This window comes from Thalassophryne amazonica, chromosome 11 (assembly GCF_902500255.1).
Source record: "Thalassophryne amazonica chromosome 11, fThaAma1.1, whole genome shotgun sequence".
Classification (NCBI taxonomy): Eukaryota; Metazoa; Chordata; class Actinopteri; order Batrachoidiformes; family Batrachoididae; genus Thalassophryne; species Thalassophryne amazonica.
The window spans coordinates 81345378-81365790 of NC_047113.1; the positions used below are offsets into that span (position 1 = coordinate 81345378).

General features: G+C 42.8%; 1 long non-coding RNA gene across 1 annotated transcript; it reads left to right on the forward strand.

Annotated features, from left to right (window-relative positions):
- Positions 1 to 2903: 2903 nt before the first annotated feature.
- On the forward strand, positions 2904 to 18395 carry LOC117520912. Its single transcript, XR_004563812.1, has 3 exons — positions 2904 to 2998; positions 6396 to 6399; positions 18385 to 18395. It is a non-coding gene; the product is annotated as an uncharacterized LOC117520912 (long non-coding RNA).
- The last annotated feature ends 2018 nt before the right edge of the window (positions 18396 to 20413 follow it).

Genomic DNA, 20413 nt, shown 5'->3' on the forward strand with positions numbered 1-20413 from the left:
TGCCCGTGACCTTTAATCCCTCAGGTGGCACTGCATTAAAAATCAACATCAGTGTGTAAAGGATCTTACTGCGTGGGCTCAGAAACACTTCAGAAAACCATTGTCAGTTAACACAGTTCATCACTACATTTACAAGTGCAAGTTAAAACTCTACCATGCAAAGCGAATGCCATATATCAACAACATCCAGAAACACCGCCGCCTTCTCTGGGCCCGAGTTCATTTGAAATGGACAGACGCAAAGTGGAAAAGTGTGCTGTGGTCTGATGAGTCCACATTTCAAATTGTTTTTGGAAATCATGGATGTCGTGTCCTCCAGACAAAAGAGGAAAAAGACCATCCAGATTGTTACCGGCACAAGTTCAAAAGCCAGCATGTGTGATGGTATGGGGGTGTGTTAGTGCCCATGAGATGGGCAACTTACACATCTGTGATGGCACCATCAATGTTGAAAGGTACATCCAGGTTTTGGAGTAACACATGCTGACATCCAAGCAATGTATTTTTCAGGGATGTCCCTGTGGCTTCGTAGTAAAAGAATCAGGTACTAAACTGGCCTGGCTGCAGTCCAGATCTGTTGCCCAGTGAGAATGTGTGGCACATTATGAAGTGCAAAATACGACAATGGAGATCTCGGACTGTTGAACAACTGAAGTTGTACATCAAGCAAGAATGGGAAAGATTTCCACCTACAAAGCTTCAACATTTTGTGTCCTCAGTTCCCAAACGCTTATTGAGTGTTGTTAGAAGGAAAGGTGATGTAACACAGTGGCAAACATAACACTGTCCCAGCTTTTTTGAAATGTGTTGCAGGCATCCATTTCAAAATGAGCAAATATTTGCACAAAAACAATAATGTTTATCAGTTTGAACATTAAATATCTTGTCTTTGTGGTGTATTCAATTGAATATAGGTTGAAGAGGATTTGCAAATCATTGTATTCTGTTTTTATTTACATTTTACACAACATCCCAACTTCATTGGAATTGGGGTTGTACCTGCAGCAGCCAGGCGAAATGTGTTCATGTCCTTAACCATCTCCAGCTCTGACGTTTGACCTCAGGACTCCTTAAGATCTTCCCAGGTGTCCCTGGGTCCCAAAGATCAGACCTTGAGTTTAAGACCTTAGGGTCTTGTCACACCGTGACGATTTAGCCAGCGTATGCTGACAGCCCCATTTCCTCTGAGTGGTTGGGGTCGGCACTACACGGTATGATACAGGTCTGAACGGTTAAGTCTGGCTTGGTTTGCATTTCCACCACCGGCAGAACCCTTTTGTTTGGCAGGCAGTGCACAAAAATACTGAAGAGTACATCATCGAGCGCGCGGAGGCCAAACAGAGTAAGTTAACATTTTTTAAATTTTATTTTTGTCTTGGTGGATCTGTTGTATGGCTGGGGGGCCTGGCTGCCTTTTTGTTTCTGTCTTTTGGTTTTCCTTCCAGGTGGCTTGCATTTGGGACTGAGTGGCTGTGTTGCTGAGGTTATCAGGACCTCACCCTGATCACCTGCGGCTCGTCAGGACTCACAGCTGAGGTGCATCTATATGGATTGGAACACGGTGGCATTTAAGACTGGAGTATACAGTGTGTATTTGCCAGAGACTCGACCTTGTGACCAGACGGGTGAGATCGTCGTCTCGGGAGCCATCTCATCATCAGTGGATGCAGAGAACGTCCAGGTTTGATGCACGGTCTGTGAAAGAGGAGGGGGTGAGGTCTCACGCTCGTCAGCACACTTCCTGAGGTACGTTAGATTTTGTGACTAACATTTATACAGTCAGTAAATGTGGTGTCCCTCACACCTTTTTATATTGAGCTGTATGTTAGTCATGTATCGGCTTCCACTGCAGTGGAGTTTTGTGAACTGGATGTTCCATGCCTGCAGGTTGGGAAGTTGATTAGTAATCAAGCCAGGAAGTGTTTGCTGTTTGTACACCTTTAAGTGTTCTCTCTGTGTGTAGAGTGTGGACTCACATAATGGTTCCTTCTTTCACAGACTCGGTTTGTTGCGGCCACCTGGGGGGTGTCGGCGGGGTCCTTGGGTCCGAACAGCTTCTGGCTCCGGACCGTTAGCGCTGCTGGGAGCGCACCACGCCAGACCGCACTTTCTTTTGTTATTTTTTGTATCACTGTTATGTATTAAATTCAGTTAGCCTTTGTACCGTGCTCTGCTTATTTCATACTGGGTCCTTCAAACGCTGGTCGGTTCTCCGAGCTGCGTCCGACACATAACAGGATCCTGGGATTTAATTTCATTGCATGCAGAATGCTGAAGAGTCAACTGATGCCTGTGATAAACGCTGACATGAATAAATGAGGCACTGCAACTCTTTCAACTTTTAAAATAAGTTAATTTTCTTGTTGTGAAACAAAGAGCCGGCATTCTCTGGTTCAGGCTGAGAAACGCACAAACCACTTCTTTAAAAACGCTACGTTTCTTCACCCACTACACGGAACTAAAGTATTTTCAGATGTTGTTTTCCAAAATCAGGAGGCTTTAAGTGGATATGTTTTTATCAGGCTGTGATGATATATCCAACTGAATCAAAAAGGTCAGATTAAAATTTTACATTTACTCCGTGTGTGAATGGTTTTACTATTTGAAACAGTCTAAACAGTTTGCATGAGGACTGCAGCATTCAGTTGTTCAGCCAATCAATGGACAGCATCACTGGACAGATTTCAACTTATGAGTAAATTACAAGAAATGTGTATCAACAATGGTATAACTTACCTACAACTTATGGTCCATGTATGTTGGACGTATCAGTCATATCCTCTTGACTTCCAGGACATATGTAAATATATATGTCCTGGTAGTCAGGAGGATATGCTGGCATGCATTCAAAATAATGTGCATGCCCAAAATTTTTTGACATATTCATTGTATATTAGCGTGCATTAACGTGCTCTTAATTTAAACAAAACTTAACCGGAACTTATTAGATGTACACGTGGTTGGCATACGCTGGATAAATCGTCAAGGTGTGACAGGGGTGTTAAGTGGGTCAGCGGTTGAATGAATACCTCTTTAAACAGCAAGAAAGATTCCAGAAATTATTGGAATTATTTCCAAAAACATCAGAAAAAAATAAAATGAATGGTGAACCTGTAGAACCACAGCAGGAAAAAAAAAAAATCTAAATTCTCACATCCAATGAATTAAGCCAAGACTTCCTGAGAAAAAATTTTGGATCTCCATGTCACCTTCTTCCTTAGTGGAAACCATTTCAAAACAGTTCATAGTACCACAAGGAACTGTTCCATTTGTTATAGAAAAATGGAAGAAGTTTGGTACCAAACAGACTTTACATCACTGAGGGAGGAGGAACAAATTCACACCCAAAAATGAACAGTCTTTTGCTCTGAAGGTCCACCAGAAGATCTGGATCACAACAGTGTAAGTTGGAGGCATGAGACAGAAATGTGCCCACGTGCAGCTTAAGCGTTTCTGTTGCCATGACTGGAAAGACTGTCAGTGTAAAAAACAAAACACATATAAAAGAAGTCTGATTGTTTTTGTTCGAAATCTCGTGTGTCCAGAAATTTTTTTATTTGAAAGAATGATATCTTTGTTATTTTTAACCGTATTCTGTGGTCGCTTTGTTCAGTGCGAGTGGCGGTATGGGGCCTCATTGGACATCACAGACGGCGAAGCCGCTGTGTTTGTCATGGCTGCTCATATTGGCGGACAGACCAGTGCACTGCGCTGTGTCCGTGTGGCGCGGCACGTAAAAAAACACTGAAATATCTGTGTCTCAGTTGTCCTCTCTGATCACCCAAACAGCAGCTCTTCAATCCCAGCATGCTGCCTTCTTTTCCACTGATTCTGCCTCTCTTCATTACCAGCAGATAGAAGACGACGGCCTGGAGTGGTGCGGCGCCCGAGAAGCCCCAAGCGATCTGCCGCAGCCTCCATTTTCCCCCCTTTCCTCTCATATCAGAGCTCGTGCTCTTTAATCGACTGGCAGTGTGACGATGGAACAGCGAGCGGTGAGGAAAGCGATGTTCCTCAATGTGGAAGACAGTTGTGGGAGGGCTGTGATGAAAAAATAATGATGCTAGTTACATTATATTACACAAAATATGGAAGACAGCGATGAAGTCCCCCTGCAACATTTCCTCTTTAATATCAGCATCATCGAGTGCGGCTGCTGCTAGGAATTCTGGGACTTCATACAGTGAGGGTGCACGTACATGCACACACACACACACACACACACACACACACACACACACACACACACACTTGCCTCTGTGTGTTAATTTATGCTGCTTTTAATGTATTTTTTATATCACATTTCACTTCATTATGGATTTTATTTCTTGGTGCTTCGGCTGTAGAACTCGTTAACACTGAGTTAATGCAGTTTTTTTTATGGCTGCTGTATTATTACTGCTGTGTGCGTGAACACACACACACACATGCACGCATGCATATATGCATGAATACACAAACACATTATGTATATTTAAAAATGACGTCTGGCAGGGAGAACAAAATATCAAAATTTCCTTTCCTCACAAAAAACTCAGCGTGATGTTGATTCCTGATATTTACTTTAAATTGTATAAAATGTGAGTGAATTACAAAGTGACGTCTATAATTAACAGGCATCAAATAAAATAATGGTGTGTTTGTGTAGAAGTACATGTAGAATGTTTATGAGGTAATGATTTTTAGAACAAACATTACAGCATGCACAGGAAACTCCAGCCACGAGTCCAAGCGCTGCGTCTGGTACCTGCTGCTGCAAAAGTGTGACATGAAGTCCAAAGACCTGTGACCTCCAGTGAAGCAGGACACCACCAGGTCATAAAATAAGCCAAAACAAACCCCGCAGACCCCCCCCACATACACACAAAGGGAACAATCCCAGGTCCAAGAAACTCCAAAATCAATAACAAGCCAGATCAAGCACACCCAGCAAAGAGGACGGGGCATCTGCACAAAAACTAGCAATCAGTGGAAAAGCTGAGCAAAATGCACACAGGGGCCCAAGATGAGGTGAAAACTGCCTGCAAACTCTAAAGGCAAAACTTCAACACCAGCTCAATGTGCAGCAGGACAATGATACCAACCCTCTGCAATCACTTCAATTTGGTACTTTTAACATTTCCCATAATACCCCTGGCGGCCCCCTGTCCTTCCCAGAATGCATCACAGCATCAGCAGAGTTCCAGCGTTTCACAACGCATGTAAACAATGGCTAGCGATGTTGTGGATTTCGTTGATCTAGCGAGTTCACGGGAGATTTTGATGATGACACGTTCTCCCAAGTTGAGAGTGTCATCAAGAGGAGGTGTAGCGCCTGTGATGGTGCTACACCTTCGTGCCCCAGTGCTGTCTTGTTGTCCATACTTCACAAGGTGTGTTTACATTGTGCCCTGAACTGGCACTCTGCTAAAGCTGACCTCTCGTTTGAGTCACGGACCACCAGCCGGTACAAGATTCACAACTGCAAAACAGTGAATGGAAATGCATCCAGGAAGCCTTCTTGGTCCAGTGAGACATCGGCATCAATTTGACCAGTTAACGCTTAGCCTAGGCTCATGTGTCATAAATCACACTGACGAAGTGAGGAACCTTGGGGTAATTTTTGATCCTACATTGTTCTTTGACCTCCACATTAGAAATATTACTGCTTTCTTTCACCTGCGAAATATAACGAAGATTCGTCCCATCCTGTCTATGGCTGATGCTGAAACCCTGATCCATGCATTTATCTCTTCTTGATTGGACTGCAATGTCCTATTTTCTGGTTTACCGCAGTCCAGCATTAGGGGTCTCCAACTGGTTCACCTCTTTTGTAAAAGCTTGCATCCCAGGTAACGGCTTATGGGCAAGGCCTAATTTTGAGGCAAAATTTCAAATTTTGCAAATTTCAAAAATTGTGACCAGGGAAGTTGTTTCATTGAATTTAGTGTTTGACCTTCCTGTGACCTTGAGCTTGATCCTTTTGTGTACTGAAAGGTACCTTACAAGGGCTGCTATATTTCAAAAATTGTGACCAGGAAAGTTGTGCAGTTGAATTTAGTGCAAATTTCAAAAATTGTGACCAGGGAAGTTGTTTCATTGAATTTAGTGTTTGACCTTCCTGTGACCTTTGACCTTGATCCTTTTGTGTACTGAAAGGTACTTTACTAGGGCTGCTATATTTAAAATTGACCTTCCTGTGACCTTGACCTTTGACCTTGAGTTTGATCCTTTTGTGTACAGAATGGTACCTTACTAGGGCTGCTTATATGTGAACTTTAAAGAGTCTGTGATGCAAACTGTGTGCTGCACAGCGAGTTAAAGATGAAAAATGCAATGAATACAAACAAACAACAACAAAAAAAACATATATACTGACAAACATATCTTGCAAAACTTTGATTTTGCCTTAAAAGCCAAGTGGCCTCTGTATATGTACGTGTGCATGTTTTGGCAAGATATTGGGGTGGGGGTAAGATATCCAGGATGGGTGGTAAGATATCCTAGGGCAACTTACCTCCCGGGAGGAAGAGAAACTGTTACACTGGTCCGGGCTTTGCGTTCTCAGGGTGCAGGACTACTTTGTGTCTCTAGGGTGAATAAGACATCTGCGGGTCACAGAGCCTTCTCTTATCGTGCCCCTGTTCTGTGGAATGATCTCCCTGCGTCAATAAAACAGTCAGATTCTGTGAAGACTTTCAAATCCAGACTGAACGCATTTATTTCCCCTTTTGTATGGCTAGCATACTGGTATAGTTTTATGCTTTTTACTCTTTTAATTAATTTCATTAGGAAACGGAGGCCTCAACTTTCCATAAATTTTGGGTCTTTTAGTGAAGCTTGGGACTAGTGGCCGGCGATCACCTTAGTATTTCCTTTTTTTCTTGTTGTTTAATGCTGGCAAATTATACTGTATTTCTTGTCTTTCTGATGCCTGATTCTGTTTTTTCTCTCTGTTTAAGGTGCAGCTCCATCCAGAGATGGGAGTTGTATTTGTGCTGGAGACCCTCCTGTCTTTTGCACCAACAGCATTTCCTGTATATTCAATTGTTCTGTAATTTATGTCTGTAGCATGGCCCAAGCAGAGGGTCACCCCTTTGAGTCTGGTCTGCTTGAGGTTTCTTCCTCAGAGGGAAGAAACCTCGCTTTCCAAACTTAATACCCATTACTATATTGGATGATGTTGAAATTGAGGATGGCCCAGTGGTTGTTCCAGCAATAGCAAAGATTTCGTGTCTACCACCTACAACGCGCGTGGAATGTCTTAAACCTAAACCTACTTCTAGGCATCTTATATATGCTACTCTGGAACCACCCCTAAACCCAAACAGTTCAACTGTCAACCCCACTGAGGTCCTTAGACTGGGTCTCATTAACATAAGATCACTGTCCTCATAATCATTGTTGATCAATGATCTAATTATTGATCATTACTTAGATATGATTGGGCTATGTGAAACCTGGCTTAAACCTACAGCTGTCCTCCCCTTAAATGAGGCCTGCCCACCAGCTTATACATTTAGTCACGTCCCTCGTGAAGCGAAGCAAGGCGGGATGTTGCTCTTATTGTTGTGTGGGCCGCTGAAGAGGAGGTACTGCTGGCCCACCACCACAAGATGGCGCCCTGCTTGAAGTGCGGGCTTCAAGCACGAGAGGGCGTCGGAGCAACCAGGAGTGACAGCTGTCACTCATCATCCGTACCAGCTGTCACTCATCCACTACTCATCACCACCACCATAAAGGCCGGACTGCAACTCCACCTCCCCGCCGAGAAATCAGCTACCATTCAGGTAACTTTCTCTGCTGACTCAAATCATTGAGTGATAACCTGAACTTCTTTTGCAGCCGTTATCCTGTGGTGTTCTGCCTTATCTGTGGGATTGGCGTTTGGTGTGATCAGCGACGGCTTCGTCTCACACCCCAAACCAAGATAAGTGGTTAAACAGGAGCTGCACGAGTGTGTGATTGGAGGTGGAGGTTCTCCCTCCTTTACTGAACACTGACTGGGGGAGTACTGAGTGTGCGAACTCACACTCATCAGGACTGTCTCTGTTTTCTGCCAGCAGTACCGGGTCTGACTGCTGAAGACAGCGGCCACCTGGGGCGCAGGGCTTGGCGGCTCCGGTGTTCTTCAGCTCCGTTGGTGGTGGAAGCTGTGTGGGGATCCAGCTCTTCTCTCGCCAGGCGTCTTCTATCGTCGAGCCTGCCCACACGTCACCTGGTGTATGATTGACAGTCCACCATATTGTTATTGTCTGTACGTCGTTGTGCGATTCACAACATTAAATTGTTACTTTTGGCTTATCCATTGTCCGTTCATTACCGCCCCCTGTTGTGGGTCCGTGTCACGTCACTTTCACAACACTTATTTATAAATTTAGGTTTTAGCTTATTAGCTGTTGGGGGTTACAAATATCACTCGTTTGAGCATCTGATTCTCTGATTTTTCTTGTTGTTTAAGCTGGTAAATTATACAGTATTTTTTGTCTTTCTGATGCCTGATTCTGTTTTTTCTCTCTGTTTAAGGTGCAGTTCCATCCAGAGATGGGAGTTGTATTCGTGTTGGTGATCCTCCTGTCCTGTGCGCCAATAGCATTTCTTGTATATTCGTCCGTGAATTGTTCTGTGAATTGTTCTGTAATTTATGTTTGTACCATGGCCCAAGCAGAGGGTCACCGCTTTGAGTCTGGTCTGCCTGAGGTTTCTTCCTCAGAGGGAGTTTTTCTTTACCACTGTTGCTCTGGGGGTTGGTAAGGTTAGACCTTACCTGTGTAAAGTGCTTTGAGGCAACTCTGTTGTGATTTGGCGCTATATAAATGAAAATAAATTAAAAATTGAAATAGAGGGAGATTTTCCTTACCACTGTTGCTCTGGGGGTTAGTAAGGTTAGACCTTACTTGTGTGAAGCACCTTGAGGCAACTCTGTTGTGATAAATGAAAATTAATTGAAATTGAAAATGAAGCTGTACATTAGTCCAAAAATCAGCATAAGAATCATTCAGTTGAGAATACAAGCACCACAGTTGGTATAAATACTTCTGATGAGCGCTTTTCTTCAAAAAAGCTGTTAACCACATGAAATTGTCATTTTAAATTTATTTTTTTTTGGGTGGGTGGGGGGGGGGTGTTGAGGCCATTGTGTGGCCATTTGGCCATTTGCCTAAACTCAGCCACACGGGGTGTGTAACCAGTACATTCTGAGTGCCGGTCCCGAGCCTGGAAAAATAAGTAGGGTTGTGCCAGGGCATCGGACATAAAAAAAAGCCAAAATAAAGATGCAGAGTACAAACCGAATTTCCACAATGGATCGGTTGAGACCCGGGTTAACAATGACCGCCATCGGTCTTAGTGCTCGTAGGAGCAGATATTGGGTTAAAGCTGGGTAAAGAAGAAAAGCAGGAAAACAGATCCAGAGATAGCTGGAGAAGAGGAAAACTAGAAGGGTGGAAGTGAGAGTCACAACTTTGAATGTTGGCAGTTTGACTGGTAAAGGGAGAGAGTGGCTGATATGATGGAGAGGAGAAAGGTATACTGTGTGTGCAAGAGACCAAGTGAAAGAGAAGTAAGAGCAGGAGCATAGGCAGTGGGGTTCAAGTTGTTGTATCCTGGTGAGGAACAGGAAGAGAAATGGTGTTGGGGTCATTTTAAAGGAAGAGTATGTTAAGAGTGTGTTGGAAGTTAAGCGAGTGTCTGCAGGTGATGAGTGTGAAGTGGAATTGAAGGGGTGATGATGACTACCATATCTCACAGCAAGTTGTGATCAGCAGCACGAAATATACATTAATCTATTGGTTCATGATATTGTCACAAAAAGCGCCACATTTTCATAACGGGAGCACAAATTCATACATTCCGTGACAGCTGCACAACATTAAAAGTGAAGGGGGGGGGGGGGGGTGGGTCGGGGTGGTTATGGTTAGGGTTGAAGGAAAGAATAGGGTTAGCTTATGGTTAAGGTTAGGGTTGGGGGTAGGAGTAGGGTTAGTAATAGTTTTTAAAAAAATACATTGTCACGGGAGCATGAAAAAAAAACGTGAGACTGGGTTGGATGATGAATATCATCAGTGCATATGCCCACAGGTAGGTTGTGAGATGAAGGAGAAAGAAGATTTCTGGAGAGAGTTAGATGAGGTGGTGGAGAGTGAACCCAAGCATGAAAGAGTGGTGATAGGAGCGGACTTCAATGGGCATGTTGGTGAAGGGAACAGAGGTGATGAGGAAGTCAGGTATCAAGGACAGGAATGTGAAGGACAGATGGTAGTTCATTTTGGAAAAAGGATGGAAATGGCTGTGGTGAACACCTACTTTAAGAAAAGGAGGAGCACAGGATATATAGGAGTGGAGGAAGGTGGACTACATTCTGTGTCGGAGATGGAAGTTAAAAAAATTAGAGGCTGTGAGGTGGTGGCAGGAGAGAATGTAGCTAGACAGCATAGGATGATGGTTTGTAAGATGACTTTGAGGGTGAAGAAGAAGAAGAGAGTGAGAGCTCAACAAAGAATCAGATGGTGGAAGCTGAAGGGGGAAGACTGTTGTGTGAAATTCAATGAGCAGGTGAGAGAGGCACTGGATGGAGAAGAAGCAATTTTAGACAACTGGAAAAGTACTGCTGATGTGGTGAGGGAGACAGACAGGAAGGTACAGAGTGTGATGTCTGGACAGCGGAAGGAAGACAAGAAGACTTGGTGGTGGAATGAAGATGTCTCTGAAGCATAAGGAGAAAGAGGTTGGTGAAAAAGAATTGGAATAGTCAGAGATGAAGAAGTAGACAGTACAAGAGAGTACAAGGAGATGCGGCGTAAGGTGAAAAGAGAAGTGGCCAAAGCTTAGGGCCCCTTCACACATAGTGCAAAGTTTGGTCGAACACGACGAAACAGTTCAAATTAGCGCACCATGAAACATCATGCACGATACCAGTGCAAGAGTTCATGCACGCGACAGTGTCTTTCGAGCAGGAACATTGTGGGAGGTGCCCCACATCATGCTGCTTATGTGGAATAAATAAAAAATAAAAAAAACAGCTGGTACCTGTGAAACCATATCACGCCGCTTATGTGGAATAGCGGCTACGGAGCTGTCCTTTGAAAGCTGCGGGAACCTGCCTCATATCAGGAATAGACACGTGTCTTGTGGACGGTGTGCCGCAGCACAGACACCACATCATGTGGAACAGAGCTCACGTGGGTCACGTGACAGTCAGATTTGGCGGTCCCGTTTCAACCTGGGGGTAGCCTGTCATTGGGCTGCAGCGGGCATGTGCCGCTCGCTGCAGCCCGTCGCCATGGGGATATATGGTTTTTTTAATTTATGTTCATCTAAGGGCAGCAAGCACACACACACGCATCACAGTGGACAGTTGTTAGTTACACTAGACACAAACACCCTCAAAAACAATGGCTGCTCCGAAGGACCGATAAGGGAATCGTTAACCAAAAGGCTATTGATATTGGTGGATCGAATCATTTCTTAACGATACTTGAAAAGAACCGGTTCTCGATACCCAACCCTAGTTCCCCACAAGCAGGGACGTGCTGGGAACATTTTTCAGCCCGGGGAGTTTCATATGCAAACCGGGCCCCACAACTGCCAGCGCACAGCGATAATAAGAGTTCTGCTGTGGCATTTAAATCCAGCATTTATGTGCTGACTGACTGTGAAAATTGGGTGGCTTCTAATAGAAAGAAAAAGTTAGTTAAAACAAGAATGGGCTGGGCTTACACTGTGCGATTTTTGTCCCTTTTTCAGCCAATTTTTCACTCGTGCGAGAATTTCTGGATCGCGCCGAGTTTCAGCTTAATCGTGCGTCCTGCATCGTGCAGTGTACATGGAGTAACAAGCTGCGTTTGACATCTCACGACCACCTCCTGATGGGATCGTATGGTCAGATGAAACTCAAACCTGTTTGATATTTGGTCAGCCGTCGCGACTCTTGAGGGTTCCACGCTGTTGAAGCAGCGCTACAAGCGTCTACGCGTGATTACGTCGCGCACTGTGCATGTGCAAACACCGGAGAGAGGCAAACAGTGATCTCATGTAAAGTCTTGTCTTTTTTTTTTTATTGCGTTCCCTCGCCATAACCTAATATATTAAGTTCATGCCTATCAGCACGCACATGAGTGGAATCAGGTGGGGGAGAGACTGAACGCATATGCGCGCGAGCGCTCACACACACATACACACACACACAGCAGACAACAACAGGATTTACGACAGATGAGGGAATACTTGCTACACCTTGCACAGCTGTAAGACTCCGTAGAAATATAGTTTATTTATACAACAGTTGTAAGTAGCAACACCTGTTATCAATGTTTGTTTTCTGTTTTTACCATCCTCTCATGAATCATGTTGCTGTCTGCTGTGTGTGAGCGCACAGCACATATACGTCAGTCTCCCCCACCTGATTTCCACTCACCGTGCGTGCTGATAGGCATGAACTTAATTATTTTTTTTAAAAGAAACGTGACCCGATGTGTGTTTTTTTGAACGTACAATGTGAGCAGTCAGATCGCATCAGAGCATCGGGCCGTACAGTGTGAAAACATGAATCGTGCGCTCTGAACTTTTAAACCCTGCGGTTTTGTCACACAGTTTGAGCTGGAGCCAAGTACAACAATTGAAAATATCGTACAGTGTATGCCCAGCCTTAGGCTTTGGAAAAGATAACAGCGTTGCAAAAGAAGCAGTCTTGAGTTATTTTCTTGTGAATTTTCATGATTGTAAAACTTTATAACAGTGTCTTCTCATTAAGATACAGCAGCCCAAGTGTCTTGCTGTGTAAGACTCTAACAGTTAGTGGTGGTCATATATGTATGCATATATTAACACCCCCTCACAACGGCCCCAGGTTGGACCAGCCCACCGGGAAAACTCCCGACTCTCCCGATTACCCAGCACGCCGGTAGCCCACAAGTGTGATGCAAACACACACACTGACACGTGGGTGTGTGTGCACTCCACTGATGGGAGGCGTGGCTTCCAATAGAAGCAGCTGTGGTGATCTGTCATTTCTGGACATTCCAGCTACACAACATCTACAGTGTTGGACAGAAATGGGCTAACAACTGTCCCACTGTGAGGCATGTGTGTCTGATTGCTGTATTTATGTGGACATAAATAAAAACATATCACCATGGTGGCGACAAGCTGCAGCAAGCGAGCACGTGCATGCTGCAGCCCATTGACAGGCTACCCCCAGGTTGAAACGGACCATCAGATCAGACACGCAGTGGACCAATCTGACCGTCACACCACCCACATGAGCTCTGTTCCACATGACGCGGTGTCTGTGCTGCGGCGCGCCGTCCACAAGGACACACATATCGGGCAGAACGCGCGCTGCCAACTGGATGCACCTGACCAGTAGATGTGATCATCAGAGCACACTGCTTCTCATTCATGTCATTTCATGACTGAATGTCTGTGACCATGGGTCATCACCAGAGGAATAGATGGATCATATTTGTATTGCTCGCTTGATAAATGCTGTGCTTTTATATGGTGTGAGATTTAATTTTTTTTTTTGTAATACTTCCATGTCCTTCCTGATATCAGGCAGCTTCCCGCAGCTTTCAAAGAACAGCTCTGTAGCTCAGTGGTAAAGTCTCTGACTGTTAATCAGAGCTTTTGGAAGGTGCAAGTTCGTGTTCTGGGTTGGTGTGTTTTTTTTTTTCTTTTTTTTAATTATTCCACATAAACGGCGTGAGTGGTCCACAGGCTACAGCTGATTTTCATTTTTTATATATTCCACATAAGTGGCGCGATATGGTTCCACATGTACCAGCTGTTTTTTATTTCTACACATAAGCGGTGCCATGTGGTGCAAGTTGCACTGTTCCTGCTAGCTGGACACTGGCGTGTGCACGAACTCTCGCACAGGTTTCTGTGCACGCCTGCCTGCGGAACGATGTTTCTTGTGCAATGTTTCAGCGCTAATTTCGACCTGTTTCATTTTGTTCACCGTTTTTGTCCAAAGGGCGTACGAAATTCGCACTGTGTGTGAAGTGGACATAACCGCTTACATTTAGGTGGTACGTGTAGTGCTGTCATACATGATGTAACATCACTGCAAGGTACTCCTGAAGTGCCACGTTTGGGTTACTGTTAGAGTCGCGGCATGCAGTGTTATGCTACAGCTGTTCTTGCATACACCACATGGTCAAGTACAGCACCTCATATCATCAGAGCACGCACTAGATCACAGTCAGGGACAACCGGACATTTGTCACAGGTGTAAACTGAGGTTTATACACACTCCAAACCAGACTAAGACTCCCAAAAAAAATCAGACAAAGCCACTCACCAGACCCAAATCGGAGCATGCACCTCCCACAAAGTCCAAATAAGGAATTTGGCTTCTGGTGTCAAACACACCCAACAAGAGGGGCAACTCCTTCGCATTTAACGAAACACACAGAAAAGGCTGTTTCTTACAGAAATAATACACTATAAACATTTATCGCCTGTCTGTAGGGTATTACCTGCCGCAAAACTGTGACTCCTCCCCCACTTATTTATCCGACTGTTAAAAAGGGATCAGACAAAAAAAAAAAGAAAAGAAAAGAAAAAAGAATGTGACAGAGCGTCAACATGCCGTCTGATGGCTGAGTGAAAATAAGTTAAAATGCAGAAGGAACAAATATTTTCCTTCAAATTAGAGAGAAGCAGAGAGGAAAGTTCAGGTATATCAGCTTGATATCAAAGCAGCAGCATCAACTCAATTTAAAATGTGCACTAAATAAAGAACGAGAGGCTCCTCGCTGAGTCTGACACAGTTTCATCAGGTTCAGATTAGATGAAACTACTGATCTCCGCAGGGAGACCGTGTCACTTGCAGCAGAAAAATAAGAAAAGGCTCCATCTGAATAGAATTAGAAAATGGTAAATGAGGGCCAATACACACGATAATAAACCAGACAATTCGCTGTGTGTAGAGCTAAATGAGAGCAAAAGGACAAAAACGCATCATATACAAGAAAATAACATCTGAATACTACGCTCATTTCAAACACACACGGGTTAATTTAAAATGAATTATAAAAACTACTGAGAAGAAATAAATAAAACGAACACAAAGAACAAACAACACGAGAGATGGGGTATAAAGGTAAACAATCAAAATGAGGAATGGGATAGATGTTTCTGAAATTGTTTCAATGAAATAGAAAGTCACGTACGGATGATTATGATATTTCCGGCATAAACAAATGAAAGTTTACCATAATGACACGTTCATGGACAGAGTGGTGCTTGGTACGTTTCAGTGGTTATCCAATTTAATGTTAATATTTTTAGTTTTATGATATTTTGCAGCAATCTACAGCATGCGCAGAGCCTGCACAAAGAGTGTACAGAACCTACACAGATCATTTACTGAACCTATATAGCATTTACAGAACCAACACAGAGCATTTAAAGAACCTACACAGAGCATTTACAGAACCTACACAGAGCGTTTACTGAATCTACACAGAGCATTTGCTGAACCTACACACAGTGCTTAAGGAACCTACACAGAGCATTTACTGAAAATACACAGAGCGTTTAAAGAACCTACACACAGTATTTAAAGAACCTACACAGAGCATTTACTGAACCTACACAGAGCATTTAAAGAACCTACACAGAGCATTTACTGAACCTACACAGAGTGTTTAAAGAACTTACACAGAGCATTTACTGAACCTACACAGACGTTTACTGAACCTACACAGAGCATTTAAAGAACCTACACAGATCATTTAATGAGCCTACACAGAGCATTTAAAAAACCTACACAGAGCGTTTACTGAACCTACACAGTGCGTTAAAGAACCTACACAGAGCATTTAGTGAACCTACACAGAGTGTTACTGAACTTACATAGTGTTTAATGAATCTACACAGAGCATTTAATGAACATACACATAGCATTTACTGAACCTACACAGAGCATTTACTGAACTGTATATATGTGTATGTTGATGTGTATATGTATGTGTGTGTATATATATGTATATATATATATATTGATATCGGTTTAGGTGTGTAGGAATTTATGTATATGTGGCAAAGGGTATTACTGGTTGTGGGGAAGAAGGGGTAGGGATAAATAAGCTGATGCTTCACCCTACCCCTTTTCGGACATGTTGGGTACACAGTAGGAACTTTTTTGTTGTTGTCTTTACTGATCTATCTTGTAATTGTTGTTGTATCAAATGTTCGAAATAAACAGTTTTCATTCATTCATTCATTCATTCATTCATTCATTCATTCATTCATTCAACCTACACAGTGTTTAAAGAATGTACACAGAGCATTTACTGAACCTACACAGAGCGTTTACTGAACTTACACAGAGTGTTTAATGAACCTACACAGAGCATTTACTGAACGTACACAGAGCGTTTACTGAACTTACGCAGTGCTTACTGAACCTACACAGAACATTTAATAAACTGACACAGAGCGTTTACTGAACTTACACAGAGTGTTTAATGAACCTACACAGAGCATTTACTGAACCTACACAGAGCATTTACTGAACTTACACAGAGTGTTTAATGAACCTACACAGAGTGTTTAATGAACCTACACAGAGCATTAACTGAACCTACACAGAGCATTTAAATAACCTACACAGAGAATTTAGTGAACCTACACAGAGCGTTTAAAAACCTACACAGGGCATTTACTGAACCTACGCAGAGCATTTACTGAACCTACACAGAGTGTTTACTGAAGTTACACAGTGTTTAATGAACCGACACAGAACATTTACTGAACCTACACAGAGCGTTTACTGAACCTACACAGAGCATTTACAGAACCTACACAGCGTTTACTGAACTTACACATTGTTTAATTAACCTACACAGATCATTACGGAACCTATGTTTACTGAACTTACACAGAGTGTTTAATGAACCTACACAGAGCCTTTACTGAACCTTCACAGAGCATTTACTGAACCTACACAGAGCATTTTACGAACCTACGGAGTATTTAAAGAACCTACACAGAGCGTTTACTGAACTTACAGTGTTTAGTGAACCTACATAGATCATTTACTGAACCTACACAGAGCATTTAAAGAACCAACACAAAGCATTTAAAGAACCCACAGAGTGTTTAATGAACCTACACAGAACATTTAAAGAACCTACACAGTGTTTAACAAACCTACACAGTTTTTAAAGAACCCACACAGAGTGTTTAAGGAACTTACACAGAGCATTTACTGAACCTACACAGAGCATTTAAAGAACCAACACAGAGCATTTAAAGAACCTACACAGATCATTTACTGAACCTACAGAGCATTTACTGAACTTACAGAGTGTTTAATGAATCGACATAGAGCATTTAAAGAACCTGCACAGAGTATTTAAAGAACCTACACAGAGTGTTTAAAGAACCTACACAGAGCATTTACTGAACGTACACAGAGCATTTACTGAACTTACACAGAGCATTTAAAGAATCTACACAGAGCATTTAATGAACTTACACAGCGTCTTAATGAACCTACACAGAGCATTTACTGAACTTATACAGAGCATTTACTGAACCTACAAAGAGCATTTACTGAACTTACACAGTGTTTAATGAACCTACACAGAGCATTTACTGAACCTACAAAGAACATTTACTGACCTACACAGAGCATTTACTGAACTTACACAGTGTTTATTGAACTTACACAGAGCATTTACTGAATCTACACAGAGTGTTTACTGACCTACACAGAGTGTTTAAAAAACCTACACAGAGCATTTACTGACCTACACAGAGCATTTACTGAACTTACACAGAGTTTTTAAAGAACCCACACAGAGTGTTTAAAGAGCCTACACAGAGCATTTACTGACGTACACAGAGCATTTAAAGAACCTACACAGAGCATTTACTGAACCTACACCGAGCATTACTGAACTTACCAGAGTGTTAAGAACTAAACAGAGCATTTACATGAACCTTACACAGAGCGTTTACTGAACCTACACAGAGTGTTTACTGAACCTACACAGAGCATTTACTGAACCTACACAGAGCATTTAAAGAACCTACACAGAGCATTTACTGAAGTTACACAGAGTGTTTAATGAACCTACACAGAACATTTAAAGAACCTACACAGTGTTTAACAAACCTACACAGTGTTTAAAGAACCTACACAGAGCATTTACTGAACCTACACAGAGTGTTTAAAGAACCTACACAGAGCATTTAAAGAACTTACAAAGAACGTTTAAAGAACCTACACAGAGCGTTTAAAGAAGCTACACAGAGCATTTACTGAACCTGCACAGAGAATATCCATGTCGGATCTGCTGTGGTGACCCCGAGTGAAACAAGGGAGCGGCTGAAAGGACTTACCTACTGAGAGTAAGAACAATTCATTTAATTTATAAAGCACATTAAGAGACAAATCTCACAGTGCGGCACAAGCAAATTTAAGAAGATCAAAAACATACATTAAGAGATACAATAAGAGAAAACAGCAATTATGGTTTCATTTTCCTGTTTTGTTGTATTTTGCATTCCCAAGTCGTTCCTACCTGCAGTTACCGTCTTATCTTGATAACTGACACGTACAGTAGCGGTTGGCACTGGTGGGTGGAGCTTAGTGACGAGCATGCAGTATGCCCAGTGTTCAGCAGGTTAGGGATAGATGATAGCATTTACTGATTTTGAGTTATTGCCTGCACAAAACTGAGATGTCTTACCGAACGGCTCATTTACCTTTTTGCTGTTATTAAAGCAGAGGAAATATTTGAGACTGTTTCAGTTTGAATAACAGATATCCACTAGGGGCAGATTAGAGCTAATCTGAATATGTTTGTTGTCCCTTTTGTGAGATCCACTGATAAGCATAAAGATCATGACACATCAGAGGGTTATTTTGTACGTGAATAATATTGTTTACAACACACATCGATAAACGTGTCCTTCAGACAATGATGGCATTTACTGCGGGCTTTTTTCAGATCAGTATGCAGTTTGTGAATCCATTCTGTACCACAAGAGGGAAAGAATCATAAAGTTACCAACAAAAAGTGATCTGAGTCCTTGTAAGAACTGCAGAAGAGTACAGATTTCATCATAAAGTGTTCAGAGTGATTCTGTCGGACTGGCTAAGGTCAGCTACAGATGGAGAACCTTGTCAAAGGAAAACCAGCTTCAGAAAACATCAGGTACAAAACAGATAAGAGTATCATCATCACAGTCATCTCCTGTAGAGCCCACAGTCCACACACTTTACTGACTTTCAGAAAGCCTGACATGACTGACAGACCGGCGCTGTCGACACTCAAAACCCGCTGTGGCACATCAATGACATCATCAAAGCTTTACAAGAGTTTTACAACAGAATATCATCATACGACAGTCGTTGATGGTGCACTTCACACCGAGGCCTGCAGAGCGCGCAATTAAATACAGGGTCACGTGATGCAGCGTCACAAAGAGACATCGCATCTATATTAAAACACATTCTTGACCAAATGATGTAAGAGCGTGTCCCCTTTAGGAGACAGCTGGACGAGTAAGTGAGCAAATGACAGATTAGGGGGGGGGTTATACTGAGTATGGTCAGGGAGCTGATGCACAAACGATGACACAAAGCAACATTTAGTCACAGAACCACCAATCAATAAAAAAAAACACCTTTAACAACAAATAACACAATCAGATCACAACAGATTCCAGTGTGTGTGTGTGTGTGTGTGTGTGTGTGTGTGTGTGTGTGTGTGTTTGTGTGTGTCAGCAAACAGCCACTCGGTTAGGTGGTTCTCATAAGGCTTTTGCTTTGGTGTGGTCATTAAAAATTATGAAGCGCTCATTTCCTCAGGAATTGTGGATTAACTCTTCCTAATGTCACAGACCATAAACCTAAAGATAGCTGCTATGAATGCTAACACAGTTAGCATTGAAAATTCCATAAATGATAAATGGACTGCATTTATATAGCGATTTTCCATCTGCATCAGACGCTCAAAGTGCTTTACAATAACGCCTCACATTCACCCCAATGTCAGGCTGCTGCCATACAAGGTACTTACTACACACCAGGAGCAACTAGGGGATTAAGGATCTTGCCCAAGGGTGATTAGTGATTTTCCGGTCAGGCTGGGATTTGAACCGAGGATCCTCTGGTCTCAAGCCCAGCACTTTAACTACTAGACCAGGGGTGGCCAAGTTCGGTCCTCGAGAGCCACATTCTTGACACTCTTAGTTGTCTCCCTGCTCCAACACACCTGAATCCAATGAAAGTCTCATTAAAAGTCTGATAACGAGTCTTTCATTGGATTCAGATGTGTTGGAGCAGGGACACAGCTAAGAGTGTCAGGAATGTGGCTCTCGAGGACCGAACTTGGCCACCCCTGTACTAGACCATCACCTCCCCTACATCACATGATAACTTCACTCAATGAAAAAAAAAAAACAGGCATGC